The sequence below is a fragment of the Poecilia reticulata genome, chromosome 6 (assembly GCF_904066995.2).
Source record: "Poecilia reticulata chromosome 6, P_reticulata-male-v2, whole genome shotgun sequence".
Taxonomy (NCBI): Eukaryota; Metazoa; Chordata; class Actinopteri; order Cyprinodontiformes; family Poeciliidae; genus Poecilia; species Poecilia reticulata.
The window spans coordinates 22011223-22028579 of NC_088835.1; the positions used below are offsets into that span (position 1 = coordinate 22011223).

Consider the following 17357-nt stretch of genomic DNA (forward strand, 5'->3'; position numbering starts at 1 on the left):
AGGCACAGATGAGTCTTGATATTAAAGCCTTTCAGGGCAGGTATTAGCGGTGCTGTGGTTTCGTTCACACAAAAGATTTGGCACAAGCTCATTTGCATGTGAGGTCGAAGTCAAGCTCCTGATGCAAGTTGTGCAGCATCCCTGTCTCTTAGCAACACTCTTTCCTGACTGCTGCTTGGCACTCATCTTTCACCAGCAAAGAATCATAATATAATGTCATGCAACAACTTGTATCAAATACTGACACCTCTCACTCCCCTCTTCTGTTTCTTTTTTTTTTTTTTTGGCCCTTAAATTCATAAAGCCGTCAGTCAAAAGGGATCTCATCGCTTTGTGTTTGCACTGATTCTCAGAAAACTTTAGTGTTGGGAGGCAGCATCAACATGTTTCTGAAGAACAGAGCCAAGATTAAAGGCAAATGAGCAGGTAATTGGAGACACCTGCGAAACAAAAGGGAGGATGGAGAGGTGGTAAGGGTGGAGAGTGATAAAGCGAGGCCTCCACCCATTTATTGGTGAGGATGGCATTTAAAAAGAGGGGATTTTGTGCGCTGAGAAAATGACTTTTGTCCTCTTCCATGGTGACGGGATCTAGATGCTGCCAGGAGATGTTAATAGAGGGTCACATTTGGAACAAAAGTATCCATCATTACTTTCACTCCCCTCCATCCTTTAAGCTGAACGCCTTCCCCCTGGTTAAAAGAAGAGATGTGCTCCAAATTACAGTTTTTGCCAAAGGCAGCCAGCCATAAACTATACTGTAATTACCCCTCTGATGATGATTTCTATCATCCCGGCCACCTTGGTCATATGCGCTCTTTGCCCAGCCCCATTTAACTTTCCATGACAGGTCAAATTCATACTCATCTATGGTCCATTCTTTTTTCTTTTTTTTTTTTTCTCCATAACGTAGTATTTCTTTTTTCTCTCTCTCTCTATCTTCCCCTCTTGCTCGTCAACAACATCCAAATCGTGGCAGGTGCTGGAAGGACATTAAACCTGCTTTTCTCTGCTTCCAAGCGGGCGGCGCTTCACGACTCATTTCCAGGCGGATTCTGGCGCATCGAGGATGGATGTTCGCCTAAGGAAGCGTCTCTGCGCTGGGAACCATTTCGGCTCCCAACGCTATCGAATCTTCAGGCTGTAATATGCTGCCACAGCGAAATTTAACAACAACAAAAAAATCCTTCATACAGCAAATCATTATTATTATTAATATTATTATTATTATTACTTTAAGAAAAAATATTTTTGCGATGTTTTTGGTTAAAGGTTTTATTTAATAAAATATTTTGAAGATTATGCTTCTGCTTAAAAACTGTATTTATGTGTGAAAGAATTTAATACATTTATGCATATATTTTAATATAAACACATTAATTTAGTTACTGAAATAATGTATTATTAGTAGCATTATTAAAAATAATAATAAAATTAATATTTTTTTTATTTATGACACTGTTTTTGCTTGAAACCGTTACACCAGATTATCAAGAACCGACAAAAGTTTCCGCGTATTTAATGTACCGCTAAAACTCTTTATATTTTCATGGTCCTAAAATAAATTAGAATATTTCAACACCGCGTGGCGCATTTTTGTTCCTCACTTTTAATAACTTAAGAACTTTCTGGAGCATTGTTCTCTCTCCGTCACACCAGGCAGCCGGAGGCCGACCTCCTGCTCTCGCTTGGCCGCTCGGCTTCCCGACACGAGCCGCCCTGCCGTAGTAAAGGAGGTGGACTCCCGCTCCTCTTCGTGTCCCACTTTGCTGCTCTCTGCTGACAGAGGTCGTGCAGCTGTGTCGAACGGTTCGAGTGTAATCCACACATCAGCGAGCGGTTTACTGCCGCCCTTCAGCCCCTTCCCACTTTGTCACTTCTGGGTTACGCGCTGCTTTACGTAAAATGTTCCATGTATGGACTGTCCATTTGCTGCAGCACATAGCCACTGCCAGCCGCTTGCGCGCGCGCGACGCATGTGTGTGACACAGAAGGATAACACCTGCTCTATCTGCCCATCTCAAGATCATGAGCACACCAAAGTAGGTCTAATTTCTGGAACATTCAGCTGGGATGTGTCTCAATTGGGAGCGAGATCAGAGGCTGTGATTGTCTATTGGTTCAGATTGAGTTCCTCAGAGCAATTCTGGGAACTTTTATTGCAATCTGCAGATTGCAATGATGGAGAGCCCTCGACGTGGCAGCGCTGATTACATCAGCCCAGTCTCTGTGTCTACCTTTCATATCAGGTATTTATTCGTTCTGGGCGAGCCTTAAATAGCTGCGGCCTCTCTGCGTATTTGTCACTGTCCATATGGGAGCAGGCTCTCCATTACTGGCGCTGAGATTAGTAATCTGACAGTTTCATTTCAACTAGTTATTCATTCATTCAGTGTCTGATCTCAGGCGGGTTTGGCGTTAAAACGCACCACATTTTATCACACGTTTGCTTTTGTTCCCTAAATTCAGGAGTGTTTGGTCCTGAACAATGACATGTGGAGTGTGTTTAACTCAAAGCAGTGTTATTGTTCTCCACCAAAAACAAATGTACAGAACATTTTGAATACTAAAAAAAAAAAAAAAAAAAAAAAAAAAAAAAAATAATAATAATAATAATAATAATAATAATAATAGTTAACAAAACGTAAGCATATTTCATGATATAAATATTTTGTTGAGAAATTAACACTACACAAAATATGATCCCTTGTACATGGAATTTACAAATTCCTTAAATCATATTGTTTCTGAAAACAGAAATGCTAAGACAATTGTATAGGTCTAAACTGAAATGGCGTTAAATATGTAATTGAATAATTATGTCATTGTAATATATATATATATATATATATATATATATATATATATATATATATATATATATATATATATATGAAGTTCACTGAGTTAGTTTGCATCTGATAATAAATCTCACTGATCTTTGTGCAGGTTGTGCTCACTATCAGCGTGTGATTTCCAGCCTGTTCCTGTGAGAAGCAGCTCTTTGACATATGGAGATGCTTCCTCCCACAGCCACACCTGACTGACTCCTCTGTCTGCACAGATGATATCACACAGCTAACTGCCGCAGGACTCCCAAAAGGCCCTCCCTTTGCAGCGCAAAGAAACATGTCATCTGACCATGTCACCCGGCTAAACCCAAATATTGTGCATTGTTGGTAAAAGAGAGGTCAGCCGACTTGCAAGGCAGGTATTTCAGGCTGTGTTCTCTAATTAAGTATTCATGAAACAGCAGTGGGTGGAAAGTGTAGGTTTACATGACAGTGGTGGATGCTGACTGCACCAACCCCCCCTCCCCCACCCCGCCCCTCTTGCAGGCAGACAGGCCATCATTCCTAGTGTACTTCCAGCAATGATATCAAAAAGGTTTTTTGGTCAAGCCAAAGAGAGGTCACACTAATAATACCCAAGGTCAGTGGTGGGAGCCAGCGAGTCTCCCAGTCATTATTCATTTGTTCACAGAGTTAATGACAGTTGCAGGGGGAATTTGGAGCCAGTAGCCATGTGATGTCACCAACACATGCCAAGGGATTAGGAGGGCAGGCAGGGGACAAGAAGTGAGGATTATACAGAAACTACAACAACCTTTATGGCTCCACTACTCGACTCTCGTGTGTTTCCCGCGGAGCAAACCGGACGACGACGACATGCAAAATGCTGAAATAAGCCAACGTGTGCACTTTCACAGGAGATGTTGCAGATGTTTGGTGGCTTCAGTTTGATGAGAGAGCAAAACACCACCACAGCCCTTTGGTAAGTGACACAATATTATGAATGTTGCGCATGGTAGGGGGTGATTTCCAGCTTCTCTCATTTGCTTCCGTTTAAATAAATCACGCTGCATTTCTAGCCAGCAGACTATTTGCAGCGAAGCGGCGTAACAACGCTGGAGCCTGTGGCTATAACACACGGAGAAGGAACAATGAACACACCTTATTCAGTCAGTGGGCAACCGGCACACAGCGAACAATGAACCCCTCCCTCCTGTCTAGCACCATGTCTGATAATGACCACATCTACCAGCACTGATAGCACTCTTCTTCTTTTATGACCTACATGAGCAGAACTGGAGCTCAGTAGAAGAGAATATGATCATCCCTTCTAAAGACAAATGCTTATTTAGGTGAAATGACATTAAAACATAATTTTGCTTCATTGTTTTTTTTGTCTTCCTGAAACTTTTCTTCTTGTAGAACTCATGTTATTCCACTTCCGTACATTTATTTTATTTCTTCTTTTTTTTTTTTTTTCTCAAATTATGCAGAAGGATTCCACCCAGTTGGCCTTTTTTCTGTCTGTGCAACCTAACAATGTAGCTACAGTAGATTCCCTGTTCGGACATAAGGTCAGAGAATAAATATGAACTGCGTTTTGCATTACTTTCAGATGAGTGAAGCTGTCAGGCCGATAATATGAGCCTTCAGTCCTACTTTCTGCCACTTCTCCCCCATTCTAGGAGCACGGGGTCATGTGAAAATTGAAAGTGACAGTCAAACCAGCATGTTGAGCAGGCTGATTGGACTAAGCTGTCATGGCCTAGATCAGAGCTCTTTAACACCAGGCCAATCAGGGGTCTCTCTCTCTCTCTCTTTCTCTCTCTCCCTCTCTGTGTCGTTCCCTCTCTCCTTCTCCGGTGAAACCACTGGATCCAAAATGCAGGGCAAAATTCAAGAAAATAAGACAAACACACACAAACACATACACACGAATAGATAAACTAAACAGTTTTTTGAGAGGAGACGGTGAAACCATTGGTAGAGTTTGGAATGAGCCAAATGAGAAATTAAGCAATGAGACAAACTTTTATTTAGCTCCAAAAACAACAAACTTCAGAGTTCACAGAAGACGCGTTTCTGATTTCCATCCTCGGCTGAATAAAGTCTACCGGTTCCTCTTTGTGAGCATTTGAATGGAAATGTTTGTATCACCTGTTCTGCGGAGGATTTAATGAGCCCATAATGCTGTCACATAAAAGACTATTTACTTCATTGCCTGTCAATTTATATTAAATTCCATATGTGAAGAAATAAGATTCACCACCATCCATTTTGGTGATAGCAAATCATGTCATTATCACTTTTCCTGAAAAAAGAAAATATATTTATATATTTTTTGTCAGGTGCAAGAATAACTTAGGATCTCTTTATGTCCTGCTGAGAACCCTTGAAAATAATAATACACCACAGCAAAAGCACATGAACAGCTCAAAGGAGCTGAGTGTTATAAATCTGATGGGATTTGCATATTTTCCTTTCTCCACAAGGAGCAAAAAAAATATATAAAAAATCACATAGCATATGAAGAAGACACACAGTAAGAAGTTAGGCTTCAAATTAAGATAGGCATGTTTCTCCACAAGTCACTTGTGATGAAAGATTTGTGGACTTTCAAAGTAAAAGCTTTTCCTTTTCTCTGTTCTTAATCTCAAGAAGATTATTAATCAAATAGTCAAACATAAAGTGCATATGTGAACTACAGTCCTCCCGTCTCTTACTTTTTTCCAGTTTATCTTTCTAATTTGTCTTTTTTAAACACCTTTTACAATTAAAAATATGTTAAAAGTAAAGCTGAGTAAAAAAAAAGAACTGTCTTACAAAGTTAGCTCCCAACTAAAGAGTAGTAATGTATTTCTTGTCATGAAGGTGTAACGTTATGCATTCAAAGTTGTCATTTAAGTAAAAATTAACACATGTAATATATTTACCATGCAAGCTGAACATCATAAAAACTTGGCAGAAAGTTAAGAAGAGAGAATCAAAATGTTAAGTTAATCAAGCTGATGTTCATTCTTAAAAAGGGATACAGAGGTTGAAAAAATCAGATGACAATATTTGTCATAATTCATATTATATATATATATATATATATATATATATATATATATATATATACTGCTCAAAAAAATAAAGGGAACACTTTAGCATTTAAGTGAACACTGAAGTGTTCCCTTTATTTTTTTGACGAGTATATATATATATATATATATATATATATATATATATATATATATATATATATATATATATATATATATATGACTGCATTTTTAAAAAAGTAAGACAAGACACCAACTGTCTAAGATGAAGTTTTATTTTGCACGCCAGCAGAATGAAAAATACATTTTATACATTTAAGATTTTATTTCTTTCTCGTTTCTAATGAAACTCCCAAACATCGTCATTTTCAGACTTTACATCGAGACAGTCTTCCGTTTAAAACCTATACCTACAACCATGCATACCTTTCATGAAGTTTCTTCAAAGCAGGAAATATCAACAACACATGTTTTTAATGACTCCCGATACTTACCAATATTTCCTTAAGATTTATGATCATACCGGCTAATTAAATTGTCTTGAATGTTGAAATACATAATTAAATGTTCGATCGATTTGTCAAAACGTCACCAAGTGTGTCCCCTCTATATTATCGACCAAACTGCGGTTCTGTTTCGATCATGAACCACAAAAGGAACAGAAGTCGCTCCTCATCTCAACAAAATAAAGTTGGATTCAGAGTTCCCCATTTAAACTAATTCTGAAGTTATTTATTTGCATTTCCATTACTTAACAGAGATAAAATTCAGAATGGCAAAAGAACAAAAACTATCGTTTCTTTAATTGTTATTCCATAACGCAAAAATAGAAATTGCGAAACACTTAAGGGTCCAAAGTTGCTCCTCTTCGATCTTCTGTCGAGACTCGCTTCAAATTTGAGGCGGCAGCAAAGCAGATTTCTGCACACACTATTCTTTTTTACACACCCGGACATTAGAGACACGGTTGTTCCAACACGGAGAACAAAATACTCGGCTTGTCTTTCTTCCCCTCACTAAAGGATCAGGTACATAAAACAGACCTCCAAACAGACTCTTCCCGTGTCCATCCCAGCATCAGAATTCTCCAACCCATGTTCTTCCTTTTTTTTTTTCTCTCTCTCCCCTGATTCCACTGATCTGAGCTTGAAATGCGGAGACAGCAAAGCTCTAAGCCTTCAAACGTGTGATTTTTTTCAAAAGATCTCTAGAAGCAATCTCTCCCTGCCTGACCCCTGACAGCTGCAGATCTCTTTATTTCTCTTTCTGCTGGCACTTCATTTGGTGGAAAAGCTCTCAGATTCGCACCTCTGTCAGGCAGCACAAGTGTTTATTATGTGCATACACGCATACACATACACACACACACACACACACACACACACACACACACACACACGCGCGCGCGCGCACACAGAAAGGTAAAGAAAAATAAAAATCCAATGTATTGTACACCTCAAAAGCAAGACATGTATTGCATTTTATTAATCATCACGAAAAACAACAGCAAATAGGACACATATGCAGATTTATTCATTATTTATTTATTTAATTTTTTTTGCATGTTTACGAAATAAAACAACGTTTTAGTGAAATACGTGTTCATACTTTTACAAATTGTCTGATTACACGAAAATCCGAAAGAGGTCAATTCATTTATTTTCTTTCGAATTTGCTGAAACAGCCTCTTTTACCTTAAAAAATACATAAATAAATAAATTTGGCAAATCAAAATTCTTCTTACATTAAAAAAAACAAACAAACTCTGAAGCCTTACACAAAATATTGTTTATTGAAGGGACAACATCTAAAATTATTCTGCAAATATGTCTCAATGCATGATCTGGGCAAACAGCGGGTAGATTTAAATACACTCCATCATACATCATAACAAAATTACCTGCGTAATGGCACCTGTTCTTACAGGCACGTTTCTTTTTGATTGTAGCTGCTTTTTTCCGCCGATCTGCTCAGAGTTGCAGGGGCTTTTGCTTGCACGGTGCCTCCCCTCGCTGCAAAAAAAAAAAAAAAAAAAAAAATGAGACCGCAGACTCTATCATTAGATCGGATGGCAAGTCTTTATGCAAAGTGTTTTGCATAATTACATACCAAAGCCAGAATAGCCACCCTCAAATTTTATGGGTCACAAAGCATCGACAATTGCCGCATTATTGTCCACCAAAGTCCAGCCCCAGCGATGACAAGGAACCGGGAGAGAGGAGAAGAAGAAGTAGAAAAAAAAAAACCAAAAAGTATACTCTAATCTGATCTTGGAAGATTGAATTTTCATTCCAATAAAAAAAAAAAGAGGGGAAAAAAAGGGGGGCGAAAGAGAAGATTATTTTCTGACAACTTGTTTACACATAGTGGTAAAGTTCAGAGGACTGACCAAGGCTGCAGGGAGTTTGATCGCTGAATCCACAACATTGTGCGTCATAAACTGTCTCCATTCAACTGCTTCTTCTTTCAAATCTCCCATAAGAAACATACGTGACGAACAAAACTGAAGTCATTTGGAAGTAATTTGATTTTACTGCGCCTTTTAGTTTAAAATATGTGCAATTTTGGCACTGAAGCACATTTTTCAATACGTATCTCAAATTTGAGTTGATTTCGAATTGAATCAAATTTACCCTCTTTGTCGTTTATTTTTATGATAGGAGTTTTAATCTTGCAATTGGTCATTTTTATTTTTAGCTTATTGTTAGACCAAATATGCTTATTTTATGTTAAGTACAGAAAGAGTTTTAAAAGATCCAGCGTAGGAACAATTTTAACAAAAATAAAAGAAAAATATAAGATAGAGGGATGAAAAGAACATTTACATATTAACAAGAAAATTAATGTCACATTTAGAGGTAAAGTCTACTTATTGGATCATATTCAATTCGGTTGGTTTCTTTAAATGCTTGCCCGTACAGTGCGGAAGTTCTGCAGGAGACTTGCTACAGTAATGATCATTTAGGATTTCATTATCAAAATTCAAAAGATAAATTAGAAGAAAAAAAGATTTTTTTTTTAATCTAAAGTCGCAATAAAGCTCGATAAATAACTATTTTGAAAGAAAGACAAAAAGAAAGATAAGGAATGTAAAAAAGAAAGAAAGAAGGAAATAAAAAGAAAGAGAGAAGAAAGAAGATGAAAGAAAAAAGGAAAGAAAAGAAGAAAGAAAGAAAAAAAGGAAAGAAAGAAAGGAAGAAAAAAACGAAACAAAACCAAATATTTGAAGATAATTGCGCTTCTTTTATCTTTTAGAGCCAAACAAATATTTGCACCTTTCACTTCATGGTCGATGTTTAAATTCCAGTCATTGATTTTATTTTATTTTTGTCTTGTTTTCTTTAAAAACATATTAAAGTGTCTGGCATTCCAAAATCAAACTATCTCCCGGTAATGTATTAATTAAAAAAAAAAAAAAAACTCCAATTGAAAATATTTTCTTTGAAAAAGAAAAAAAAAAGAGAAGAAGCAGCGGAAATCCAGATGGGGACGACTGAAAAGGAAGAAACGGTGAAAGCACCGCTCCGGTGAAACATGCAGAACAGCGCCATCTCGCTGCAACAGGCGGTAGCTCCCCCACATCGATTTCCTTTTCGCTCCCCACATCTCTATACCTCCCCCCCCGCCCCCACCCATCCTATCTCTGTCTCTCTTTCTCTCTCTTCGCGGAGACCCTCCGTGAAGATTTGTCCTCTCACAGGGTTGAGCGATTTCTGTGCGCACAGCCAGCTCTGACAGCAGCCCGCACGCCGCTGTCTTTTGGCGGCCACCAGTTCTTACGTGTTATGGCTGTTCATTAGTTCGGGGTGTGGGGGGCTGGCTTGAGTCCCCGGAGCCGCGGGTCCCGGGACCTGCAGGGGTCAGTCGAAGAGGATGGGGAGGACGGGGAGCGGAGTGGGGCTGTGGGGGTGGGGGTGGGAGGGAGGAGGGTAATTTCCCTGTAATCTAATTCAACCCCATGATCACAGTCCGACATATAGGCTTCACCGGTTCCCAAAGTGAGGTCCCGGGACGCTGCGGGGTCACTGAGGAGGGGGTGAAATAAAAATTAATTTCTCTTGAAGGTCGCGTTCGGGGTTCTAGTTGCACATTTACAGCATGTATGCATTTGTAGATGCGTGCTCCCGGGTGGATTTCAAGCTCCCCACTGATCTCCGCTCATCTCCTGGACATAGACACTGTTGCATGAAGGCAAAACTCATCAAACACCCGAAAATGTCAGATGTGGGGTATCTGTGGCAATCTCAAGCGGGGATGCGGGGGTTCTGCAAAGCATATCTGTTCGGCGTGTTCTTCACATGAGAAAGGTCTGAGAGAGCTGCGAATTGGAGGTGAAAGACTCCAGTCTGTATGCGGCAGGAGAGGAGTTGTTCAAACACTCATTGTCTTTATGGTGTCTGGTTTAAGTGACCCGAACATGACAGGAAATATAGGCAAATCAATCCTCTGTTAAAAATACATTGAACAAAACTCTACAAAACGTCAGCATTAAAGCTACACGATGGACTTTTTAAACCAACCAAACTCACTTTACATACAGTTGCTGCAACACGGTTGATTTGTTAAGCAATTTATTTATTTAGTCTTTGAAAGTCCTTATTTAATCAAAATTAAACTTTCATGTCCCGCAAAACACATCAGCCAGGTTGACATGCGTCTGGTGACGTCACAAGAAGTACCAAGTAATAATTGACATTATTTTAAGTAAGCTGCTGGTTTTTACTTTATTTTGCAAGTACGTTTTTAATCAAATTCCCCCTTAAAACATGTGATCTGTCAAACATTTGCGCTTCTTCTAATGGCATTGATCCGAAATGCACAAAAATCAAAAGCTGTTTTCGTTTCTTTAATGTGGCTTGAAAAAACTTTCAATCTTGAAGTCCCGTAGTGGGAATCCATATTTATTACTTAGCTGTGTTTTGATGGTCATTGTACATTTGTTAGGGGAAAGAAATGAGCCACTGACTGGGCCGTATATTGAAGATTAAAAGGCCAGTTAAATGAGGACTGATGTTTAACAAAATGCAGGCCTTAGTTGTGTTCATCTGTAGCAGAAGGTGTTTTCACATTATAAAGTGTTTACAAAATGCCCGAAACAAAAACTTAGTGAAAATGTACTGACACACAATTAACATGATTTGTCAAGTTTGTTGTTGTTGTTGTTGTTGTTTTGTTTTTTTTTTACCTGTGGAAACTTGGGAGCATATGTAGGCTGCGGATCATTGTGTGGTGGAAATGATGATGAGGAAGATAATGGCAGCGACAATGGCGACGAAGATGAGGAAGATGATAAAGAATGGAGGAGAAATAACGCGCAGGGTGTGAGTTTTATTGTTAACGCACCTTCAGTCTACCACCATCACCAGCAGCATCGACCAGCATTTTTGCCAAATTAATTTCACAGTTTGAGAGAGCGCTGCCAAGTGAGCCTTTTGGAACTTTCGGCAAAAATGAGGCAAACGCACCCACACAGACACACGCACGCGCTCGCACACACACACACACACACACACACACACACACACACACACACACACACACACACACACACACACACACACACACACACACGCACACACACACACACACACACACACACACAAACACACACACACACACACACAAACGCGCGCGCTGTGCTGCGTTTTAAGGGAGGAAACCGGGCATCTTCCCTCATCACCACAAAGACGCATAGGGGGAGATTTGCCCTGCCTGCCCATCTAATTAATGCAGAATTGATTAAGCAGATATTTCCTTATGTGTTATTTTAACTCAGACCTTGCTGATGTCCATCGTTTCCCCACGTCATGATACATCATCACCAACCATCTCCATCCATAATCATCATTTATGGGAGGCATTAAAAAGAAGAGAGATATTTTACATGAACATGCAGCCACTTCAGCTTAACGTTCACACCCGGAGGGAGCCCTAAAAGCAGACAGGTGAGCCTCCCCCCCTGCGCCAAACGGCTTTCAAGCGGCGCACCTTTAAATAGTCGTGTGGTTAAATACGCCTGTGTGGTTCATCTTAATAAAGTGTATTAGAATCGATACAAAATAAATACACATGAAGTAATGCGCCAGGGTTTTGGGAGCCTTGAGGAGGAGGAGGGGAGGCGGATGGGGGGGTCTAATATCCAGGACAGTGTCTGCGGTCTCTCCAACCACTCATCTCCATCTCCCCCTCCGTGTGTGATCGTAGATATTAAGACAAATCACATGGAGCGATTAAAGAAAAGAAAAATTGCCCTCGTGTCTGTTTTAAAATAGAGCAGTTTGATTCCCACCCACTCTGTCTGCTTCTCTCTCAAAGTTTAGCCTTTCAGTTAAAAATATATTTTTATTATTATCCCAGATTATAACAGTCACACGTTGAGCAACAATCACTGGGAATGCACGATGATTTTAATGCCTAAACAGCGAGGAGAGGTGGTTGAAAGGGGGACGCAGAAAGAACATCTAAGTAGCGACATCGTTTTATGCTTAGATGTGGCATAAAGCTGGTTGAAGTTGATCAAATGTCCTAACAAGCTTGACGTCTTTGTTTTGAGTAAATGTGCACGGGACATTTAGCATGTATACATTTATTTTATTAACTTTTTTTCTAAGCTAAAATAAAAAAAATAAAAAAATAAAAAAAGCTTAAACCTCCAAACAAACGTCCTTAGAAAGCCAAGCGTTTAGACATGCAAATCCAAAAGCAGAGGGCGCAGTGATCACCCTGGACATTCACCCGCAACCCGTTCAGACAATTTTGTATATTTCTTTTAATGAATATCTACTTTGAAAATGTAAACTTTGATGGGTTACATTTATTTATTTGCCAATTTATCCTTGTATTTATTCATACCTGGTGTTCAATTTCAACTCTGTCGCGACCTCAACCAGCACTACACTTTTAAATGATGAGAGACTTGGGTTGAAAACGTGTGTTTGAACTATGGACACTAAGTTTTGTGTAGATCCAAAGAAGTACGATTTTTTTTTGTTGTTATATAAGAAAATTATAAACAGTTAAGTGATCAAGAAAAAGTAACACAATGTCAGCAATTATCCTTTAGCTCCTGTCTTATTAGTATTACAGTATGAAGCAATAATAAAACATTTTACAGACCTGCTGTCAAAATAAAATAAAAACTTGACTGTTTACTGCATTAAATGATTACTGTAGGCTCTGCTGTACAGTCTGATGCTTTTATACCAAAAATTGCTTTGGAAATGTAAAAATATTACAAATGGCTGCAGTAAAAAGCATTTCATTGAATATATATTTAAGAACATCAACCCACATCTTCAAATACTAGGTACTGGCAACATATTTTTACCTGTTAATTATTAATATTGTGATTTAAATTACTTTCTCAGAATTTAAAATACACAATAAATCTACAGTAAAAAGATATGAACAGATTATGCAGTGCAGAATTGCTGATAAGAGGGCAGTTTCACTGTGAAAACCTTAAACTTTAGAGTGACAGTATGTTGCTTTGACAGTCAAGCCATTGTAAATGCAGCCTTTAATTTTCAAGACAACAACAATTATATACAGTACATGTACTAATTACGAAAGAAATTGTATTTTAAAATCATTTACCTTAATTTATGTGTGGGTTAAGGTGTCAAATCAGACGGTTTTTGGTAATATGGTAGCTATGGGGGGGGAAAAAATCCCACATGTTGAACTTCTGTAACAGTAAAATTCATAATAAAACATCTAAAACTCTGTTACAATCGTTTTTTTTGCTACTGGTGGCCCCCACATCTTGTCGCCCCCTAGTAAAGCTTTTTGGTTGCGCCCCTGCGTCATGTGAGTTTGTTTGGCTTGAATACTGCACAAGAGTTCCTGATTCTGCCCTACGTCAATTTAATCTCTATTTATCGTATCATATAAATCTTAAAACGCGACTTTTCAAAAAAAAAAAAAAAAACTTTTAATTTTCAAATCAACTTGGTCATGTCGTTTCCTGTTTATTCTTTAACCTCACATAAAAAACTTAACAAAATGACGCTATTCCACAGCAGCTGAACAGATAAGTTCGTCCATCACCATTTATCCGGAAATATTGGAAAAACAAACAAACAAAAAAGACTGTTAGTGTGCGTATTTAAAAAATAAATTATATACAACTTCCAAACCAGCTTAGGGACATAGAAGAAAATCACATAATGCTACCGATTTTATTTTATTATTTTTTTGTTTGTGAAGGGGGGGTAGGGGGGCTGGGGGGAGCGAAATTATAACATTGGGTTAAGTTAAATATGCGACAATGCAGGTTTATTCCTGGCTACAATTATTTTATTTTATTACAAATTCATCCAAACAGAGTATTCGAATTTTCCTAAAGCCCTGCTCCTTCTGACCATGTGAACACACACCGGTTCCCCTCTGCAGCCTGTTTCCTGCTCCCTCCTCCATTCATATCCACACACAGAGAGACACAGACAGACGCAGTGGGATGTAGAGTGGATGACAGGTGCTTAAAACACACATTACTTGTAAAGTTACAGCCTAATAGCAGCCGGCAGCTGCTTTCGTGGACGTGCGTGCAAGGAGGCGCTACCATCCTTTTTTTTTTTTTTTTTTTTCATCCATCTGCGTTAGAAGTGAGCTGAGGTCTCCGAGGTCTTGGGATGTAAGCTACAGTTCCATGGGCAGCGGGTAGATGGCACAATTTTCTTACATTTCTGAAGCGTTGCGAGCAAAGCTGAAGTGAAGGGTGTTTTATTTTAATGGTAGGGGACGGATCGGAAAGGAAAGCTTAGAATGAAGAAAGGGGAAGGAGAATCAATGATTTATTATCCCTTTGAGCAAACTTGCGGTGTAGTGATATTATTACTACGGCAAGTAGTACTGCAAATAATACTAATAATACTAATTATTTAAAATTCTGCACATTAACAGAAGGAGCAGGTGTCCCAACTTGCAAAGCGTTTGACTTACGGGATTTATTGCCTCAAACAATACACTATATATGCAATAAAGCGTTTGTTGCATGGGCTAATTTGTCATAGTGATGGTGCCAAGGTGAGAATAATGCGTGTGTGTTTTCTCGCTTAACTGTTCGGGTGTCTGCGTGAGCAGAGAGAAAGAGAGAAAGAGAGAGGCAGAGAGAGAGAGAGAGAGAAAGAGAGAAAGAGAGAGGCAGAAAGAGAGAGAGAGAGAGAGAGAGAGAAAGAGAGAAAGAGAGGGAGAGAGAGACTTGCAAACCATATCCTTATCTTATTAAACAAATATCCCCGCTAATAGCCCGTGAGCTCTAAATAAGTTCTGAGCCTGGGTGTGTAAACCCCTGCAGCATCCCCACTTGCAGCCCGCAGAAGCAGCAGCTTTTCCTTCCCTCTCTTTTAGGTTGTACCAGCTCGCGTGTCACAAGTTCTCACGTCAGCCGGGAATGTAAATAAAAGTGACGTTGCAGCGAGTAACACCTCGTTAGTTTTTTGGTTCTGCGCTAATAAGTGAGCAGAAGAACAAATGATGGAGTCCCGTATAATAAAATCAGCGTCTGTCAGCCGAAATCAGTCAAGACAGAGCAAAACGCACTATGCAGCCTTTTTTTTTTTTTAGTTGTTGGTCTGATCTGAGAGTGAATCCGGATCTCCTCAGGACGCTTCTTTCCTTTTTCTCTTCTGCTGTAGCCCCCAATTACGGGTCTGGTTGATGTGTGATGCCCACCTTTGCATGAGTTCTGCCCTATTAGCTCGGAGGCGTTGCCAAATCATTTTTTTTCCTTGGGGTACGTGCAATAAAAAAAAAGAAATCCTCCCCGAAAAAAAAAATATGAATAAAAATAACATAGTAATTAGCAACCAGCAAATATGAAAATGCCAAAATCTGCACTTTATTAATTTGTTGGATTTTCTTTTTTTTATTTGAAGAAAAAAAAAGTTAGAAATGCGTTATGGGAAAACAAAAACTGCCCATTGTACTCTCTGTGCAGATAAGCCAGTTATGTTCAACCCATCAAAGTTAAGTTGAAGAAACAATAATCAGAAAATTCAATTTTCCCCAATTAAGAGTCTGGTTGCTGTGTGATGCCCACCTTTGCATGAGTTCTGCCCTATTAGCTCGTTGGCGATGCCAAATAATATTTTTCTTGGGGTATGTGCTAAGTAGAAAAAAAAAAACTACTATCAGAGAATTCAATTTTATAAAATTTGACGTTTTTATTGGATGGAAGCAAATTTAAACATATCAAAAAGATATTCTTTGTGTTTTACTTGAGCATCACCTACCGCAGTACATTTGTGATAGATAATGTTTTTGAGGAAACTGACAGTTTAATAAGATAGTTTTTCCTAAAAAAAATCTTGCAAACCCGTTAAGTTTCTGCCCTATGTCAGAGCGTAGTTCGAGGGAAAAGATGAAGAAGAACTTGAACTAGAATAGAAATTCAGTATAAAAGCATATATTTAAAAAAAAAGAAAAGAAAAATGTTTTGCTGCCTTGTATTTTTATGTGAGGTCTATTTTTTGCTTCAATAAAGCCAGATTATTTGAATCAGGTGGAAAAAAACGTGCTAAGATATATGATATATACGTGAGTCTGGACTTGTAAAGGGGTCTTGTGCCCCAGTCCGACTGTGCGTCTAGCAACGCCCCTGTCCAGCGACATTTGGGCTGAAATGGAAAGAGAAAACAGCGGGTGTGGATGAAGAGCGCTCTCAGCAAAAATAAACAAAAATGAGCCCATCAGCAGCGCATCGTGATTATCATTTTCTTCATTATCAGCACCAACAAACCCGCACGCGTGGACTCACCCTGTACACACCACCAGCAGCAGAAGCTTGGTTTCAATACCAATCCTGATTAAACCTCTTTAATTCAACTTCAGGCCTAACTCCCCAAACTCAGCCAATATCACTGATAATTACAGATAGGCCAAAGGGTTAGAGCATCACTGTTACACGAGTGCCTAGAGCGCAACCGCAACTGAACACCACAACATTCCACAGATAAATGAAAATGAGGGCGTCTGAACGGACCAGAAGCTCCGATTGACGCGAATAAAACCACAATAACGCAGCAACACGCAGTAAGCTCAGTATAGGAATTCATATCCTTTCGTATTTTTTTTTTTCCTCTTTCATATGACTTCCCTTATTTTGACGCTTGGCTGCAGTATAATTCAGTCTGTTAATATTTATACTTGCACACGGAGAGGTGCGAGTGGATAAAATAAAGCACAACGTTTGGGGGGAAGCTGAGTTGGTATATTTTCTGTATTTGAGCGGTCCCTCGTGCTACTACGGTATGTTGTCTTTTCCAAAGTTTAACACAAACAAAGCATGCTTGTCTTATTCCAACAAAAACACAAGCAATGATCACAATTTTTTTGTATCGCCTTGAAGGAAAGAAGTGGATGCGCCGAGCTGGCCGCCGTTTGCCTGATTGATTAATTATTTTGTAATTCATTAATCACTTTCGCAGGGCAAAAGGGCAACATCCTGCTAGAGCAAATTGACTCCAGTACACCCCCCCCCTCCCCAGCGCCCCCACCCCCCACCCCACCTTCCCGTCGGC

At 39.1% G+C, this 17357-nt stretch overlaps 1 long non-coding RNA gene across 1 annotated transcript; it reads right to left on the bottom strand.

The window, feature by feature from the left end:
- Positions 1-6092: 6092 nt before the first annotated feature.
- LOC108166340 (uncharacterized) lies at positions 6093-17325 on the bottom strand. Its single transcript, XR_001776667.2, has 2 exons — positions 7945-17325; positions 6093-7847 (listed from the first exon to the last, which is right to left on the bottom strand). It is a non-coding gene; the product is annotated as an uncharacterized LOC108166340 (long non-coding RNA).
- Positions 17326-17357: the final 32 nt, after the last annotated feature.